A 19,951-nucleotide genomic window follows, 5' to 3' on the forward strand; every position below is an offset into this window, starting at 1 on the left:
CTCTTGGGAATATTGGTATTTGTCCCATGTTCTCAGTAGATAGTGATGTTCTTCAGGACAGGAGTTAAATTTGTCTTTCTAATTTCACCATGCCTTGAATGGGGGAGTTTGTTTAAGAACATCTAATTTCACTATACCTTGAGCGGAGAAGGTTTGTTTTCTTACCTATGTACCCTCTCTTCCAAAAAAAGAAGTTGCCAATGGGTAGCAACAGTTCAGTGCTGGCTCAGTACACTGAGCTCTGTCTCCCTTTCATTAACAAAATGTATAGATATAGATGATTCCAGTTACTTATGAGTAGAGAGTATACATGGCATGATTTACATGAGTTAAGAATAGGGATTTTCTTAAAAACAAATAAACAAATCTACAGTTTCATGTTATAATAGTAAACTCATGTCTGTCAGTGTTCATAGTTTTGAACAATTGAAACTGAATGATTAAAGCAGATAAACCTACTGACTGGATCTTAAGAAACTCATAGAATCTTTAGGGTGTCTGGGAAAAGAGAATGGGCAGAAGAATGGGTGGCTGTGCAGCCAGAATCACAGCAAATATCTGCAAAAACAAAGCAAAACAAAAAACTGGTCTACCGGTGACAGTGCTTACGTTTACTACTGAATATGAGAGGCTGTACTTGCTCTGTGGATATTGCCTGTGCCACTGCTGCAACTGGCCCCCAGAAAATCGAAAGTGGCGCCACTGTTGATACTTTTTCAAGAAAAACATTTTCTACTGCATCTGCCTCTTTGAGTCACTGGATTCTGATACAAAAATCCCAGGTGGGGGCATCTGATTGGCTAATCCTACTTTATGTGCCAAGCCCTAGCTGGCAGGGGAGGTAGGAAAGTTAGTTTTTGACACTTTCTCTTCTAGGGGAAGGCAGGTTGGTCTTGCACCAAATACCTGAAGTAGAGAATTCCTGGAGCCTAGAAAAGAGACTCAGATTCAGATTCAGATTCAGACGCTGATTAGGTAAAACAAAACAAAACAAATATTCATTTTAAACTACTTAAATCTGAAGGAAATTTGACTCCAAAATAAGCATTTGGAATATATATTAAAGGATCATTTAAAATAAGTCTGAGTCTTTATTCAGAACAGGATTTGAAGAAATTATTAATAATAAAAGTTACCATTTACTGGAAAAGTTATTAAATAATTCTTAGATTGTCTTGTAGCACTACCATTACCATTACCAAGATAATTGTATAGGTTTTCTCTTTGAGTCTTTTAACATAGGAATTTATATGAAGGTACCCACTATTCTTGCTTTAAAATTCTGCTCTATTTTTCTTTCCAATTTTTTTAAAGCAAATTTTTCTGTATATGGGAGAGATGTGTGTGTGTTATTGTATGCTAGACATCCTTGTTCAATTGGGGTATCAGTTGAGGCTTATGGAATGAATTTGGAGGCCTCCATTCTTTTCTATTCTCCTATATAAAAAACCAATAGAAAGAAATTGCTTTAAATTTTTGTGGGCCTGATAGAAATTGCTTCAAAAACTACCTAGGCCTACTACCTTTTTTGTGAAGTGATCTTTGACTTTCCATTCTTTTCTCTGTTATTGGTCTCATTAATCTTTTTAAACCAAATTTTAAGCCCTATTTTATAATTTATATTTTCCTTGAAATGTATATATTTCAGATTCTAACCTATAGTATTATATCCTATCTCTCATTCCTAATATTTATATGTATTTCCCTTTTATTTTGTTCAGATTTTCCAAAAGATTTAGTAAGTGTATATTTAGTTTTTTCAGTGATGCAGCTTTTATTTCTGACACAGCTTTTAATTATATTCATTTTATTACATTAAAAATTTTTAAAAAAATAATAAATATATTTTATTATTTGAAAATCTTATCTTTATTTATTTATATAAATACATCTTCTTTATATATCTACAGGAACAAAATTTCCTGAGCTATCCTTCTATAACCCCTATATTTTGTGATATACTAAATGTATAATACTCTAGTTGTCAATCATTTATAAATAGTCTGTGGTTTCAGTTTTGATTTCTACTTTATATAAAGAGATATTTTAAAGTTTCCAAGTTGTTAATTGTTTTGGGGAATTTATTCTTGATGTTAGATAATGTAGCATCTACAATTTCTACATTTTGGGGCATATTGATATTTTGATGGCTTATTAATCACTTTTTCTTTAAATAGCTTTTTTATTATATATGAGATATAATTTATATACCATGAAGTTTACTTTTTTAAAGTGCACACTTCAGTGTTTGTTAGTATATTTAGTGTTATGTAACCATCATCATAATTTAATTTTGGATAATTTTCATCACCTCCAAAACAAACATCTATGTATAAGTTTTTGTGCAGCCATGTTTCATTTCTCCTGGGTATCAATGGAGGAATGAAATTGCTGGATCATATGGTAGCTCTTTAACATTTGGAGAAACTGACAAACTATTTTCCAAGTTACCAAAAATTCCCATTTCTCTGGGAAAACTACATTAATTTTACTTACTTTACAATCTTCTGCTTTAGCATTAACTGTGTACTTGGGTTAGGTCTGTGTTCAGCTTGGTTTCTTTCTTTCTGTTTGTTTTCTGCACCTATTTTGGTTACTTTCAGTTGGACTGACCTGTGCTGATAGATGGAATGATTATCCCCAGGGTATTCTCCCAATAGCAAATGCAGAGGCTAATTATGAGAAGGCAAGTGTACTCAGGTTGGCTGCTCTACTGTTGCCCAGGTACTTAGATTCTCTGTCATTGTGAAGGCTGGAGGTTAACCCTGATGCTGCCTCTGGAAGTTTTTCTTATAACTCTCTTTCTCTAATGAGAGAATTTTTCTTGTGGCTTTATCCCAGAATCAAATGCCACAGGTCTGATCACTGAGACTGGTTCAGAGCTTTTCTGCAGTTCTTTGATTTCCACCCTGAGCATACCAGGAGCACTCTTAACTCCGTGATCCAGCTATCTTTGATCTTAGGGTTTTTCAAGGTATTGTTGGGAAAGTTTACTTTAGACAAAACATCCTCTTCCATGTAGGTAAGTTCACATGTCTGTATATGTATCAACATATCTATATTGCATATATGCTGTGTTGTCAATACTTTACATTGCATAGCTATTTCTTAGACTTTTTAAGCCACTGGAAATCTTGTTCTAAATGCAGTTTGTTTGAGCCATATATATTAAAGAGATAGAAAATCTAAATAAAATAGTTGGCATGAAATAAATAGAGAAAGTTGTCAAACATTGCCTCTGTCTTTCTCCTCCTCTTACAAATGGAGTGGAATAATAAATTAATCAGGCTCAAGATTCAGGGAAAAATAGCACCAATGATAGAAGGACAATTTCCAAGTTAAAAAGAGAAGGAAAACTTCTAATTATTTTTACAAATACTATAGGTTAAAGTTTAGGGGCATTGGAATTAGGCTGCCTGGATTCAAATCATGGCCTCATCATCTAGTAGCAGTATGATATTAAACAAGTTATTTAACCTCCTTGTGCTTCAGTTTCTTACTTGTAAAGAGGGGATAAAGCTGTTGTCAGGCATAAGTGAGTTAATACATCTAAAATCCTTTGTTTGGCACAGATTAAATGCTTAAGAGATGTTTGATACTGTTACTGTGGTTGCTATTATTATTATTATAAGCTGACAAAGTCATTAAAAATATACATATTAATTTTACAAAAAATTAGGTCAACATTCTAATTACATTTAGCAAATAGAATCTGAAACATTAAAAAATAAAGTACACCAGAGCCAAATATGGCTTGTTCATTATTAGGAAATACTAATATTATTTTCTCCATGGGTACAGAAGATGAACTTCATAAAATTTATATACATTTATGATTAAAATTCTTAATAAAGTAGGACTAGGTAGATACTTTCATAGTATGGTAAAAATACATTTTTCACATAAGAAACTCATGTTATCTTTAAGTGAAAAATCAAAAGCATTTCCGCTAAAGCTAAGAAGACAAAGATACTCCCTACTTTACTATGATACTATGATCATGTATTTAACATTGTTATATTTACAAATTAATGAGATTTTCTAAGAAAAAAATGAGTTACACAAATGGAGAGAGAATGGGTGCCATGTTTACAAATGCTAAACTTGTAAATCTGTGAAAGCAATAAAATCGATTGAGAATTACTAGAATAAATAAAGCTATTCTGTTATTGCTTTCTAAAGTTAATATAAAAAACAATGAGTTTGTTATGTACAAACAATATCTGGTCAAAAAGCATAATAGAAAAGAAAATATCATATGCAATGGCAACTACAGAGACAAGAAGTTGAAATAGACTTAATGACAAATGTAGAACTGATCTGAAGGAATCTCTAAAGCTTTTGTGTGGTATATAAATGAAGACTTGAATAAATGAGATGTTTTTCTTAAGAGGCTTCATTACTGTAAAGAAATATATTTTTCTTAAATTTAATGTACATTTTAGTCAATCTCAATAAATATATCAAGATTGTTTTTGGAATTAGGTAAGTCTATATATTCAGAAAAATGCATGAGTAGTCAGAAAATTATGAAAAAGAAGATATGCAGGTGTACTAGCCTTGCCAGATAGTCACGAATAAAAGAAAACTTCATATTTAAAAAGAATTTGGTGCAGGTTCATTAATAGGCAGAGTTGGAAGTTCATAAAAGGATTCATATTTACTCAGTAATTAAACTGTTATTTAAAATTAGTGGCAAATAGATGGATTATTAAAAAAACACATGGCCACAATAAAATAAAATAATTTGCAGAAGGGTCAAATTTTAAACTCAAAAAGTTACTAAATGTTCTAGAAGAAAATAAGATCATTTATTATTATTCTTGTTGTTAGTGTTATTGTAACTGAGTGGAGAATGCCATTCTAAGCAATAAACAAAACCATATGCCACAAAGAAAAAGACCTATATATGTGATGATGTAAAATTTCTTTCTTTTTTCTTCCAGTTTTATTGAGAAATAATTGATATGCATCACTGTATAAGTTTAAGGCATACAGCATGATGGTTTGATTTACATATATTGTGAAATGATTAACAAAATATGTTTGGTATTTTATCTCCATAAAATAAAGTAGGACTCTATTTTATCCATTATCATGTATACATATAATAAAAAGAAAAGAAAGAAGAAAAAGAAAAAAAATTCTCTTCATGATGAGAACTTTTAGGATTTACTCTCTTAAGAACTTTCCTATATATCATAGAATTAATTTTGACTGATTATAGTTATCATGCACATTACATTTCTAGTACTGATTTGTCTTTTTTTATTTTTTATTTTTTATTTTTTTTATTTTTTATTATTTTTTATTTTTTTTATTATTGAAGGGTAGTTGACAACAGTATTGCATTACATTAGTTTCAGGTGTACAACACAGTGATTCAACATTTATATACATGATAATTCTAGGTACCAGGTATCACCATACCAGGTTGTTACAATATTTTGACTATATTCCTTATGCTATACATTACATCCCGGTTACTTATTTATTTTACAATTGGAAGTCTGTTTATATATATATATATATATGTATATATATATTTTGTGAGGGCATCTCTCATATTTATTGATCAAATAGTTGTTAACCACAATAAATTTCTGTATAGGGGGGTCAATACTCAATGCACAATCATTAATCCACCCCAAGCCTAATTTTCGTCAGTCTCCAATCTTCTGATGCATAACGAACAAATTCTTACATGGAGCACAAACTCTTACATAGTGAATAAGTTACATGGTGAACAGTGCAAGGGCAGTCATCACAGAAGCTTTCGGTTTTGTTCCTGCATTATGAACTATACACAGTCAGTTCAAATATGAATATTCATTTGATTTTTAAACTTGATTTATATGTGGATACCACATTTCTCTATTATTATTATTTTTAATAAAATGCTGAAGTAGGTAGATACGAGATAAAGGTAGAAAACAGAGTTTAGTGTTGTAAGAGAGCAAATGTAGATGATCAGGTGTGTGCCTGTAGACTATGTGTTAATCCGAGCTAGACGAGGGCAATAAACATCCATGTATGCAGAAGATTTCTCTCAGAACAGGGGGGGTGAGGTTCTAAGCCTCACCTCTGTTGATCCCCAATTTCTCACCTGATGGTCCCCCTGTGACTGTGCCTGTCTTAGGTTGTTCCTCCCTTGAGGAATCTTACCCGTCTCTGGCTAACCAGTCATCTTCCGGGGCCATACAGGGAAATGTTAAGTTGGTAAGTGAGAGAGAAGCCTTATTGTTTGAAAAGGTTAGCTTTTTACTTCTTTGGATATTTATGCCCTGTGGCTTCTATGCCCAGCATTTGTCTTGAGGTGTCTTTACCACTTGGAAGAATTATGATACTCGGTAAATTCGACATGTGGTACGAGTTCTATTTAAAGGTTGTGATTAGGTAGGAAGAAGAAAAGCTATAGAAGTAGCAGGCAGAAGAAAACCTGGGAAGATTGATTATTTCTTTGACATATCTTCTTGTAGAGTAACTTCAGCATGGATAGGTTTTAAACTACTAATTAAATTGTGCACACACATTAACATAATAGGAATATAGTTACCTAACCAAAGCATACCTGTAATTACCAGCCATCTCCAGTGAAACCAAGAAAACCAGTTAGGCACCTTAGGCATTTGTGAAAACTTATCTATGATATGGTGGACATTGTCCGACTGAACTTAAACAGTCTGAGAGAATTCAGATAAACTAGAACAACCCATTCCTGGGGACTGTTCATATCCCATATGTTCTTTTAACGATAAATAGTCTGTGGTTGTAAGATTTTGGAGTGCTACAATTTGCACTTCTCCTAATTCTTGGTTGAGTTCCAACAGTATAGATCCAGTCCAATTTTTGTTTTACTGTATGCACAGGCCAGCTTAGATATCTCCTTCATCATTCCCATGGCAAGTCCAGGAACTGGTGGGATGAGTGCATCTACACCTGTGACAGTGCGTGGATCTTTGTTGGAGTTTTTTTTTTTGCTGATCATCTTCTGTCATGAGTCTTCCTGAAAGTGCTGATGTTGGAAGTTCTTTTTCATATCGTATCTTAGTTCATTTTTGGGGTAGCCAAATTAGGCTTTGATCCTCTGTATAAACACAAACAGACCCTTTGCCTACACTTTTATATGCCCTTTATATCATTGTGTAGAACTCATTAGAGGTCACCACATAGGAACTGCTTTTTTTTTTTTTTTAATTTTTTTTTAAAATCATTAATCTACACTTACATGACGAATACTTTGTTTACTAGGCTCTCCCCTATACCAGGTCCCCCCTATATACTCCTTTACAGTCACTGTCCATCAGCGTAGCAAACTGTTGTAGAATCACTACTTGTCTTCTCTGTGTTGTACCGCCCTCCCCTTTCTCCCACCCCGCTATGGATGCTAATCTTAATACCCCTCTTTTTCTGCCCCCCCTTATCCCTCCCTACCCACCCATCCTCCCCAGTCCCTTTCCCTTTGGTACCTGTTAGTCCATTCTTGAGTTCTGTGATTCTGTTGCTGTTTTGTTCCTTCAGTTTTTCCTTTGTTCTTATATTCCACAGATGAGTGAAATCATTTGGTATTTCTCTTTCTCTGCTTGGCTTGTTTCACTGAGCATAATACCCTCCAGCTCCATCCATGTTGCTGCAAATGGTTGGATTTGCCCTTTTCTTATGGCTGAGTAGTATTCCATTGTGTATATGTACCACATCTTCTTTATCCATTCATCTATCGATGGACATTTAGGTTGCTTCCAATTCTTGGCTATTGCAAATAGTGCTGCGATAAACATAGGGGTACACTGGTCTTTCTCATACTTGATTGCTGCATTCTTAGGGTAAATTCCTAGGAGTGCAATTCCTGGGTCAAATGGTATGTCTGTTTTGAGCATTTTGATGTACCTCCATACTGCTTTCCACAATGGTTGAACAAGTTTACATTCCCACCAGCAGTGTAGGAGGGTTCCCCTTTCTCCACAGCCTCGCCAACATTTGTTGTTGTTTGTCTTTTGGATGGCAGCCATCCTTACTGGTGTGAGGTGATACCTCATTGTAGTTTTAATTTGCATTTCTCTGATAATTAGTGATGTGGAGCATCTTTTCATGTGTCTGTTGGCCATCTGTATTTCTTTTTTGGAGAACAGTCTGTTCAGTTCCTTTGCCCATTTTTTAATTGGGTTATTTGTTTTTTGTTTGTTGAGGCGTGTGAGCTCTTTATATATTCTGGACGTCAAGCCTTTATCGGATGTGTCATTTTGAAATATATTCTCCCATACTGTAGGGTTCCTTTTTGTTCTATTGATGGTGTCTTTTGCTGTACAGAAGCTTTTCAGCTTAATATAGTCCCACTTGTTCATTTTTGCTGTTGTTTTCCTTGCCCGGGGAGATATGTTCAAGAAGAGGTCACTCATGTTTATGTCCAAGAGGTTCGTGCCTATGTTTTCTTCCAAGAGTTTAATGGTTTCGTGACTTACATTCAGGTCTTTGATCCATTTTGAGTTTACTTTTGTATATGGGGTTAGACAATGGTCCAGTTTCATTCTCCTACATGTAGCTGTCCAGTTTTGCCAGCACCACCTGTTGAAGAGACTGTCATTTCGCCATTGTATGTCCATGGCTCCTTTATCAAATATTAATTGGCCATATATGTCTGGGTTAATGTCTGGATTGTCTAGTCTGTTCCATTGGTCTGTGGCTCTGTTCTTGTGCCAGTACCAAATTGTCTTGATAACTATGGCTTTATAATAGAGCTTGAAGTTGGGGAGTGAGATCCCCCCTACTTTATTCTTCTTTCTCAGGATTGCTTTGGCTATTCAGGGTCTTTGGTGGTTCCATATGAATTTTTGAATTATTTGTTCCAGTTCATTGAAGAATGTTGCTGGTAGTTTGATAGGGATTGCATCAAATCTGTATATTGCTTTGGGCAGGATGGCCATTTTGACGATATTAATTCTTCCTAGCCATGAGCTTGGGATGCGTTTCCATCTGTTAGTGTCCCCTTTAATTTCTTTTAAGAGTGACTTGTAGTTTTCAGAATATAAGTCTTTCACTTCTTTGGTTAGGTTTATTCCTAGGTATTTTATTTTTTTTGATGCAATTGTGAATGGAGTTGTTTTCCTGATTTCTCTTTCTGTTGGTTCATTGTTGGTATATAGGAAAGCCACAGATTTCTGTGTGTTGATTTTGTATCCTGCAACTTTGCTGTATTCCGATATCAGTTCTAGTAGCTTTGGGGTGGAGTCTTTAGGGTTTTTTATGTACAGTATCATGTCATCTGCAAATAGTGACAGTTTGACTTCTTCTTTGCCAATCTGGATTCCTTGTATTTTTTTGTTTTGTCTGATTGCCATGGCTAGGACCTCCAGTACTATGTTAAATAATAGTGGGGAGAGTGGGCATCCCTGTCTAGTTCCCGATCTCAGCGGAAATGCTTTCAGCTTCTCGCTATTCAATATAATGTTGGCTGTGGGTTTTTCATAGATGGCCTTTATTATGTTGAGGTACTTGCCCTCTATTCCCATTTTGCTGAGAGTTTTTATCATGAATGGATGTTGAACTTTGTCAAATGCTTTTTCAGCATCTATGGAGATGATCATGTGGTTTTTGTCTTTCTTTTTGTTGATGTGGTGGATGATATTGATGGACTTTCGAATGTTGTGCCATCCTTGCGTCCCTGGGATGAATCCCACTTGGTCATGGTGTACGATGGTTTTGATGTATTTTTGAATTCGGTTTGCTAAAATTTTTGTTGAGTATTTTTGCGTCTACGTTCATCAGGGATATTGGTCTGTAGTTTTCTTTTTTGGTGGTGTCTTTGCCTGGTTTTGGTATTAGGGTGATGTTAGCTTCATAGAATGAGTTTGGGAGTATCCCCTCCTCTTCTATTTCTTGGAAAACTTTAAGGAGAATGGGTATTATGTCTTCTCTGTATGTCTGATAAAATTCCGAGGTAAATCCATCTGGCCCGGGGGTTTTGTTCTTTGGTAGTTTTTTGATTACCGCTTCAATTTCGTTGCTGGTAATTGGTCTGTTTAGATTTTCTGTTTCTTTTTGGGTCAGTCTTGGAAGGTTGTATTTTTCTAGGAAGTTGTCCATTTCTCCTAGGTTTCCCAGCTTGTTAGCATATAGGTTTTCATAGTATTCTCTAATAATTCTTTGTATTTCTGCGGGGTCCGTCGTGATTTTTCCTTTCTCATTTCTGATACTGTTGATTTGTGTTGACTCTCTTTTCCTCTTAATAAGTCTGGCTAGAGGCTTATCTATTTTGTTTATTTTCTCGAAGAACCAGCTCTTGGTTTCATTGATTTTTGCTATTGTTTTATTCTTCTCAATTTTATTTATTTCTTCTCTGATCTTTATTATGTCCCTCCTTCTGCTGACCTTAGGCCTCATTTGTTCTTCTTTTTCCAATTTCGATAGTTGTGACATTAGACCGTTCATTTGGGATTGCTCTTCCTTTTTTAAATATGCTTGGATTGCTATATACTTTCCTCTTAAGACTGCTTTTGCTGTGTCCCACAGAAGTTGGGGCTTAGTGTTGTTGTTGTCATTTGTTTCCATATATTGCTGGATCTCCATTTTGATTTGGTCATTGATCCATTGATTATTTAGGAGCGTGTTGTTTAACCTCCATGTGTTTGTGAGCCTTTTTGCTTTCTTTGAACAGTTTATTTCTAGTTTAATGCCTTTGTGGTCTGAAAAGTTGGTTGGTAGGGTTTCAATCTTTTGGAATTTACTGAGGCTCTTTTTGTGTCCTAGTATGTGGTCTATTCTGGAGAATGTTCCATGTGCACTTGAGAAGAATGTGTATCCTGTTGCTTTTGGATGTAGAGTTCTGTAGATGTCTATTAGGTCCATCTGTTCTAAAGTGTTGTTCAGTGCCTCTGTGTCCTTACTTATTTTCTGTCTGGTGGATCTGTCCTTTGGAGTGAGTGGTGTGTTGAAGTCTCCTAGAATGAATGCATTGCATTCTATTTCCTCCTTTAGTTCTATTAATATTTGTTTCAGGTATGTTGGTGCTCCTGTATTGGGTGCATATATATTTATAATGGTTATATCCTCTTGATGGACTGAGCCCTTTATCATTATGTAATGTCCTTCTTTGTCTTTTGTTACTTTCTTTATTTTGAAGTCTGTTTTGTCTGATACCAGAATTGCAACACCTGCTTTCTTCTCTCTGTTGTTTGCTTGAAATATCTTTTTCCATCCCTTGACTTTAAGTCTGTGCGCGTCTTTGGGTTTGAGGTGAGTCTCTTGTAAGCAGCATATGGATGGATCTTGCTTTTTTATCCATTCTATTACTCTGTGTCTTTTGATTGGTGCATTCAGTCCATTTACATTTAGGGTGATTATTGAAAGGTATGAATTTATTGCCATTGCAGGCTTTAAGTTTGTGGTTACCAAAGGTTTAGGGTTAGCTTCTTTACTATCTTACTGTCTAACTTAACTCGCTTGTTGAGCTATTATAAACACAGTCTGATGATACTTTATTTCTCTCCCTTCGTATTCCTCCTCCTCCCTTCTTCATATGTTGGGTGTTTTGTTGTGTGCTCTTTTTAGGAGTGCTCCCATCTAGAGCAGTCCCTGTAGGATGCCCTGTAGAGGTGGTTTGTGGGAGGCAAATTCCCTCAACTTTTGCTTGTCTGGGAATTGTTTAATCCCTCCTTCATATTTAAATGATATTCGTGCTGGATACAGTAGTCTTGGTTCGAGGCCCTTCTGTTTCATTGCATTAAGTATATCATGCCATTCTCTTCTGGCCTGTAGGGTTTCTTTTGAGAAGTCTGATGATAGCCTGATGGGTTTTCCTTTGTAGGTAACCTTTTTTTTCTCTCTGGCTGCCTGTAATACTTTGTCCTTGTCTTTGATCTTTGCCATTTTAATTATTATGTGTCTTGGTGTTGCCCTCCTTGGATCCCTTGTCATGGGAGTTCTGTGTACCTCTGTGGTCTGAGAGGCCATTTCTTCCCCTAGTTTGGGGAAATTTTCAGCAATTATTTCTTCAAAGACATTTTCTATCCCCTCTTCTCTCTCTACTTCTTCTGGAATACCTATGATTCTTATATTGTTCCTTTTCATTTGATCACTCAGCTCTCTTAAAATTCTTTCATTCCTGGAGATCCTTTTATCTCTCTCTGCATCAGCTTCTCTGCGTTCCTGTTCTCTGTTTTCTAGTCCATTAATGGTCTCTTGCATCTCGTCCATTCTGTTTTGAAGTCCTTCCAGAGCTTGTTTTATTTCTGAATTCTCCTTCCTTAGTTCTTGCATATTTCTCTGCAAGTCCATCAGCATGGTTATGACTTTTGTTTTGAATTCTTTTTCAGGAAGACTGGCTAAATCTATCTCCCCAGGTTCCTTCTCAGGGGAAGATGTAGCAGATGCCGAAGCTGTCTGGGTTAGTCTTGTCTGGATCATATTTTTTTGCCTTTTCATGTTGACAGGTGCTATTGACTGTCAGCTGGGAGGGCCAAAATTTTCACTTGCTACTGGCCTTTCTTTACTGGGACAACTGCGACCCCTAGTGGCTTGTGTTGGGTAATTGCGTGTAGAGTGGGTCTTTGTGTCTTGCCTGGCCGGAAGGGAGAAATTTCCCTTTCTGTGGGCGGAATTTGTCTCAGGCTGCTTCTCTGCTTTCGCAGCGCCCGGTGGGGTAATGGATGGGGGGCTGCTTGACTGTTTGCCTCCGTGAGGGGTCTCAGAGCTGTTGCCCAGGGGTTTAGTGCACCCGGTTTTCCCTGTAATTTCCAGCTGCTGTACTGTGACCTGGGTTGTTTCCGTCAAGCTGTTAAGTCCCTGTCCCTTTAAGACTTTCAAAAAGCCCCCGCTTTTCTTTGTCACAGGGGCATCAGCTTCGGCACCCGCTCAGAGGTCTTACTCCCTGTTTCCCCAGTATCCAGGGTCCCCTGGGCACGTACTGTGTCTGCGCTCTTGCCCGGATGGCTGGGGCTGGGTGTTCGGCAGTCCTGGGCTCCGTCTCCCTCCCGCTCTGCCTATTCTTCTCCCGCCGGGAGCTGGGGGGAGGGGCGCTCGGGTCCCGCAGGGCCGGGGCTTGTATCTTACCCCTTTCACCAGTCGCTGGGTTCTCGCTGGTGTAGCTGCAGTCTGGCCACTGTCCTGCGTCTTCTGGTCTCTCTTTTAGGGCTAGTTGTGTTTGTTGTATTTTCAAAAGTATATATGTTTTTGGGAGGAGATTCCCACTGTCCTACTCACGCCGCCATGTTGGCTCCGCCCCCTGATTTGTCTTATAACAAGAATTTTGTACCTTTTGATCACCTTCTTCCAATCCCCCTGCCCCCACTGTCTACACATAACCACAAGTCTGATCTCTTTTTATATGAGTTTCATTTTGTTTTAGATTCCATCTGGAGCACTGTAACCGACTAATAACATACAATTACAACAGCAATAAAATTATGATAATCCTCAATCTGGAGAATTCAGCTAAATTCAAAGTCCTATGCAGATTTAGTCCATAGCTCACCCATTCCACAGGCAGTCAGTAGCTGAATAGGTAGGGAGTTCAGAGCAGTGATCATGCAGCAGCTGCAGCCAGGGGCCACAGTAGTAGGGGTTGGGAAAGCCTGGCCCTTGTCTATGTCTGCTTCTGAAATAACTTCAGTTTTACCCAACAAGACAACCCCCAAGAACTTTACTGACAAACGAGGTCCCTGAACCTTGATGCTGTTCACAGCCCATCCTTTCTCTTATAGATGTTGCAGCAGTCTAGGAACTACCCCTCCTAAATCTGCAAGAGAATAAGATGTGAGCATGATATCATCAGTGTAGTGATACAGCCACATCATTGTGGTTTCTTCCATGTGGCCAAGTTCTGGGCTACAAGTCTGTGACAAATGGTGGGACTGTGGAGGTATTCCTGTGGAAGGACAGTGAATATCTACTGCCAGCTTTCCCACATGAAGGCAAAATGTTCCTGACTTTCCTGTGCTATGTCAATAGAGAGGAAAGCATTAGAAAGGTCCACAACATAATAATATGTCCCTGGTTCATGACTGAGGGTGCCCATAAGGGCTGTTATAGAGGGGACAGCAGCATGCAAAGGGGGTGTGACTTTATTCAGTTCCCTGTAGTGCATGGTCATACACCAGGAGCCAATTGAAAGGACTATGAGTGAGCTTTATGATGCCCACTTTCTTCAACTCCTGTAGAGTTTCTCCAATTTCCTTGTGTCCCCCAGGCAATTTATATTGCCTACTATCTGTCCCCTGCCCAGGTACAGGCAGAGATAGAGATAGGTGCTGAGCATGTTCCCTTAGAACTGCCTTTACCACACGTACCCACAGTCTGAACTCAACTGCAGTGGTCTGTAACCACAGGCCCTGCAGGATATCCACCCCCAAAATATATTCAGGGATGGGAGAAATATACACGGTATACTCCTTTGGGGTAAATGCCCTATCCTCAATGGGATTTGGACTTTCTTCACTCTCATTGCCTTACCCCATAGCCATCTATCACAGCACAGGTCCTGGGAAAACGCTCAGGGTTGTCATAAATCAGAGAACACTCAGCTCCTGTGTCCACCAGTGCCAGGACACATTGTACATTCACAAGGGACCAATGAATTGCTAATTCTTCATGTGGCCTCCGGTCCCCACCTCATCCCCCAAGGTGGGGGCCTTGACCCTTCCTTAGTCAAACTGCAACATCCAATATCCTCCTGTGGGGGTGAGGGCGCAGGTGGATCCTGAGCACTGTCCCCCGGGAAGTCTTGCAGGGACACAGGCAGGACATGGGACTTTGCCTCCAGCTTCAGTGCCCTGGACCTCAGTGGCTGGAACCGCTGCTCTGGCTTTAACTGGTGCCACAATTCTAACAAGATCCTATTGGGCTGCCCACCAAGTTTTTCTTTCACTACCCAGCCTTTTTCAAATCAACCCACATCTGGGTCCTCAAGACCTTCACAGGGCCCTTTGCACCTCTCCTTTCAATCGTAACCTGTCCTTCCTTCCGTGTTCTTATTGTTCCAACCTTCCCTAGATCTGCCAAAGTACGAGTAGCCTCACTTATGGTTTGTCCTATGTGGGGGACAAGAGTAGTCACTAGGGACCCAAAGAGAGATGGAGCTGTACGGAGCACCAGATTTCTTGTTCCGACTTTGAACGACTCCTCATTGGGGCCCTGGGGATCTATATTATAGGCATTTTTCATGCCCAACTCCCGTAACACCTGCTGGAGCTCTGCATAAATTTTTCAGCTAGTGGGTAAATATGGCAAATCACCCTGATTAGGCCAAACCGCCCTGATGGCTGCTGTTAATCAAGCCAGAAGCACCTGATTCCTTGAGGTGTGATGGGCACTTTGCAACTGCTTGAAAGAGGGAAGGATGAGTCATCAGGGAAGCCAGTCTATGCATTTCAGAACCCAACATAACAATGTTTTCCACCCCCATATCCCAGAGACGCAAAAGCCATGTAGGCAGAGGTTCCGACAGCTTCTGCTGAAACTGGACCCTCATGTCTATCATCTCATCCTGGGTATAGGGGCAGAGCATGGTGCTTCACAACCTGGGGAGGTGGTGGCTTCTCCCCCTGAGGAGCCCATGGTTTTTGCATTTTTATTTTCTTAATTACAACCTGGCAGGCCTTTAATACAGGAGAGGCTGGTGCACCTGGCTGTGGCCTTGGCAACAGATCAGCCCTCTGCCCCACCCCCTCATCCTCTTCCAACACCTCCTCTATCGTCTCTGGGGCTAAAGACACCGCTCTTTCCTCCCCCTCCCCCACGACCTCCTGCAACACGGATTCTCTGGCTGCCTCCTCCATCACTGCTAACTTATCTTCCAAGAGCACGACCTGTCTTCTCAATAACTGTTTCTCTTTCTTAAGAGCATCCCATAGGTCATCACCCAGCTCCTCCAAGATGCTGAAGTGTGTCTCTGTCCTGCCGAAGTCTCTCTCTCTCACCTCAGTAACCCTTTCCAATATCTCGAGAAACACATCCCACAATCCCAGCTGCTACATGGCCACTCAGGGCCACTAAGCAGTCTTCTGTCTCACGGAGGGCTAATTCCACAGCTTCCAGTGTCTCTATTCTTCCCCAGTTCTGGGGAAGGCCCCACCCCTCTAGGAGGTGCTCTACCTTAGACCAATTCCCCACTAGAGGCTCCCCAATTGGAAGCTCCACAGATAGGGGGTTCCTGGGTAAAACTGCACCCTCCACAGCGGCAGCCACTGGGGCCTCCCCACCATCCACGGGGGAGTTCTAGGTATCTCCTCACCATCTCTAGAGGTAGCCCGCCCAAGGATTGCACCCAAGACAGATTTTGGGTTCAGAGGTCCTGCTGACTACTGCCAGATGTAACTCCTGGGGAAATATATTTTCCCAGCCTGGGGCAAAATGCCTATGAAACCAAAATCAGTCAAAGGGAGAAATAAACTGGGGGAAGCTGTTTATTTCTTACAAGCAGTTGTCCACTTCTGCTACCCCATGTCTCTCGTGACCTGGCTGCAAAAAGGGACCCCAGCCAACCTTTCCAGTCCAGCTATGCCCTCTCTCTCCCTTGTAATCACCTATCGATAGGGAGATGCACAAGGCCAAGTGAGAGATTCTGGAAATACTGCAATTTTACCCACACTCTCTTAACAACTTTCCTATATATCATAGAATTAATTTAAACTGATTATAGTTATCATGTTGTACACTACATTTGTCATATAACAGTAATTTTGTACCTTTTGATCACCTTCCTCCAATCCCCCTGCCCCCACTGTCTACTACATAACCACAAGTATGACGTCTTTTTATATGAGTTTTGTTTTGTTTTAGATTCCACATATAGATGAGATCACACAGTATTTGCCGTTCTCTATCTAACTTACTTCCCTTATCATGCCTTCAAGGTCTATCTGTATTGTTGAAAATGGTAGAATTTCCTCATTTTTTATGGCTGAATAATATTACATTGCATATTATCTATATATGTCTCACAACTGAATAGATGGTTGGGACTGGGTACTATATTCAGTAGTAGGGGCAGCGAGATGGGACCCAGGGATATATGGAGTGTTCACGGACTTGAATCAGGCAAGATTGTGTACTGAATTCCCTGGTCAGGTGAGGCCACCAGTTCTGCTTTGCAGTTGGGGAAGCAATACTCTGTATTCTCTGTTCAAGTGTATGTAAAGCTGTTGAATGGGTTATGCAGCTTCTCATGTGCTCTGGTTAGGTCCATGGTCAAACAGGCAGAAGGCTGTATTCAGCCATGAATGGGACTATGAATTAGAGTCCCTGCCTTTGCTCAGTGGGAGAAGCAGCTCTAAAGCCAGTACAGCTGTTTGTTGTCTTAGCTTAAGCTAATTGAATAGTACCAAGCTCTCTGACTGAACAGGAGCACTAGCATTGCTCTGCAAACTATCAGCTCTGCCCAGCTGCCTCTCAACTTGAGTTCTTCTGGGCCACACAGCTTCCAGGAGTTGTCACCAGCCCTTCTAGTCAGATGGGACTAGAAGACACTCTCCACAGTGGATGGGGCTGTGAGTCAGCTTCTTGCTGGACATGGGCAAACTAGACTCTACAGCTGGCAAAAGTCCTAGTTTGAGGATCAGAATCAGGTAGATCTCCACCTCCCTAGTTTCCTGCTCAGTGTGCCACCTGTTGGTTCTGCAGATGAGCAAAATCACTGGTTGGGATTATCACTTGGGCACTGCAAGTATGAGTCAGTCAGCCAACATCTATGTCCTGGTTGTCACAAGCCCCTTGCCTCTTCTCTGTCACAGATTCCTAGTGGTTGAAGATTCTCCTGAAATCCCCATGGAGCAAGGTCAGAGTGGGCCTTTCCACAAAGTGACCCACAGTGCTGGGGGCCTAGGTTGCTGGCTGTCTCCCCTGGATTTTCTTTCCCCACTGGAGGAAGCAGAGGCTCAGGGGAGACCTCATCACGTGGTGTGGCACTGGCCTGAGGGAGGGGCAATGTGGTCAATGTGTAGTATTTCTCTTACCTTTGTGATGTGGTCTGTTATGGTCTCTATGCTGCAGTGGGGCGTGGGTGTGTCAGCTTCACCACTGTGTTCTAGGATTACGTCAGGAGTGTCTTGTTCTTCTTGTGATGGGGAGTGAAGTCAGGAACACCCTATGTCACCATCTTGATGATGTTACTTCCCACAAACTATATTTCTGAAAGTTAAGAAGTAGAATATGAAAGTCAAGGGAAAGTTGTCAAATGGAAGTTAATATTTGTAACCTCTATGTGAGATAAAGTACTAATTTCTTAACATAAAAAGGTCTTACAAATAAATAAACAAAACCCCCCACAATGCAATAGAAAAAGAAGCAAATTACAAGAATGGTCAGTAGAAAGGAAAAGAGAGTATAAATAGCTTGTCAGTAAGTGAATGGATCCTAATACCATCAACAGATGACACATTTTAAAATGTGAGATTTTATTTTAATAAATTTGATAATGTAGTGGGGTTGGCGAGGGTGTGAAGAAACAGACAAAGGCAGAGTGTGGTAGATACTGCAATATCTAAAAAAAAAATTACTTACCCTATGATTCAGCAGTTCCACTTAAATGAAAACTGTTCTTCAGATATATTAATCATTGCAGTACTCTTATTTTTGTAATAGTCAAATTAGGAGATAGCCCTAAATCTCCATCAGTATCTGGTTAAATAAAAGTTTGTATATCACTGAAGCAATGAATAGAATAAAACAGCTATGTGTGTGTTGATAATGAGAGATCTCCAACATATTTTAACTAAATAAAAATGTAAGGGGTAATATCTGAATTCAGCGAAGTTGCAGGATACAAAATTAATATACAGAAATCTGTTGCATTCCTATACACTAACGATGAACTAGCAGAAAGAGAAATCAGGAAAACAATTCCATTCACAATTGCATCAAAAAGAATAAAATACCTAGGAATAAATCTAACCAAGGAAGTGAAAGACCTATACCCTGAAAACTACAAGACACTCTTTTAAGAGAAATTAAAGAGGACACTAATAAATAGAAATTCATCCATGCTCTTTGCTAGGAAGAATTAATATTGTCAAAATGGCCATCCTGCCTAAAGCAATCTACAGATTCAATGCAATCCCTACCAAAATATCAGCAGCATTCTTCAAGGAACTGGAACAAATAGTTCTAAAATTCATATGGAACCACAAAAGACCCCGAATAACTAAAACAATTCTGAGAAGGAAGAATAAAGTAGGGGGGATCTTGTTTCCCAATTTCAAGCTCTACTACAAAGCCACAGTAACCAAGACAATTTGGTACTGGCACAAGAACAGACCCATAGACCAGTGGAACAGAATAGAGAGTCCAGATATTAACCCAAGCATATATGGTCAATTAATATATGATAAAGGAGCCATGGATATACAATGGGGAAATGACAGTCTCTTCAACAGCTGTTGTTGACAAAACTGGACAGCTACTTGTAAGAGAGTGAAACTGGATCATTGTCTGAGCCCATACACAAAAGTAAATTCAAAATGGATCAAAGACCTGAGTGTAAGTCATGAAACCATAAAACTCTTAGAAAAAAACATAGGCAAAAATCTCTTGGACATAAACATGAGTGACTTCTTCATGAACATATCTCCCCAGGCAAGGGAAACAAAAGCAAAAATGAACAAGTGGGACTATATCAAGCTAAAAAGCTTCTGTACAGCAAGGGACGCCATAAGTAGAACAAAAATGCATCCTACAATATGGGAGAATATATTCATAAATGACATACCTGATAAGGGGTTGACATGCAAAATATATAAAGAGTTCATACACCTCAACAAACAAAAAGCAAATAATGCAATTAAAAAATGGGCAGAGGATCTGAAGAGACACTTCTCCAAAGAAGAAATTCAGATGGCCAACAGACACATGAAAAGATGCTCCACATTGCTAATCATCAGAGAAATGCAAATTAAAACCACAATGAGATATCACCTCACACCAGTTAGGATGGCCACCATCCAAAAGACAAACAACAACAAATGTT

General features: G+C 39.1%; 1 protein-coding gene across 4 annotated transcripts in view; it reads right to left on the reverse strand.

Moving 5' to 3' along the window:
* Window positions 1–19,951, reverse strand: part of LOC118914656 (interferon-induced very large GTPase 1-like) — a 75,862-nt gene that overhangs the window by 24,694 nt on the left and 31,217 nt on the right. For all 4 annotated transcript variants that reach the window (XR_008999230.1, XR_008999231.1, XR_005025709.2 and 1 more), the window contains one exon: window positions 17,943–18,117. The gene's annotated coding sequence lies outside the window, so the exon portion shown is untranslated. The remainder of the gene's footprint in view (window positions 1–17,942; window positions 18,118–19,951) is intronic.

The sequence above is a fragment of the Manis pentadactyla genome, chromosome 9, assembly GCF_030020395.1.
Source record: "Manis pentadactyla isolate mManPen7 chromosome 9, mManPen7.hap1, whole genome shotgun sequence".
Classification (NCBI taxonomy): Eukaryota; Metazoa; Chordata; class Mammalia; order Pholidota; family Manidae; genus Manis; species Manis pentadactyla.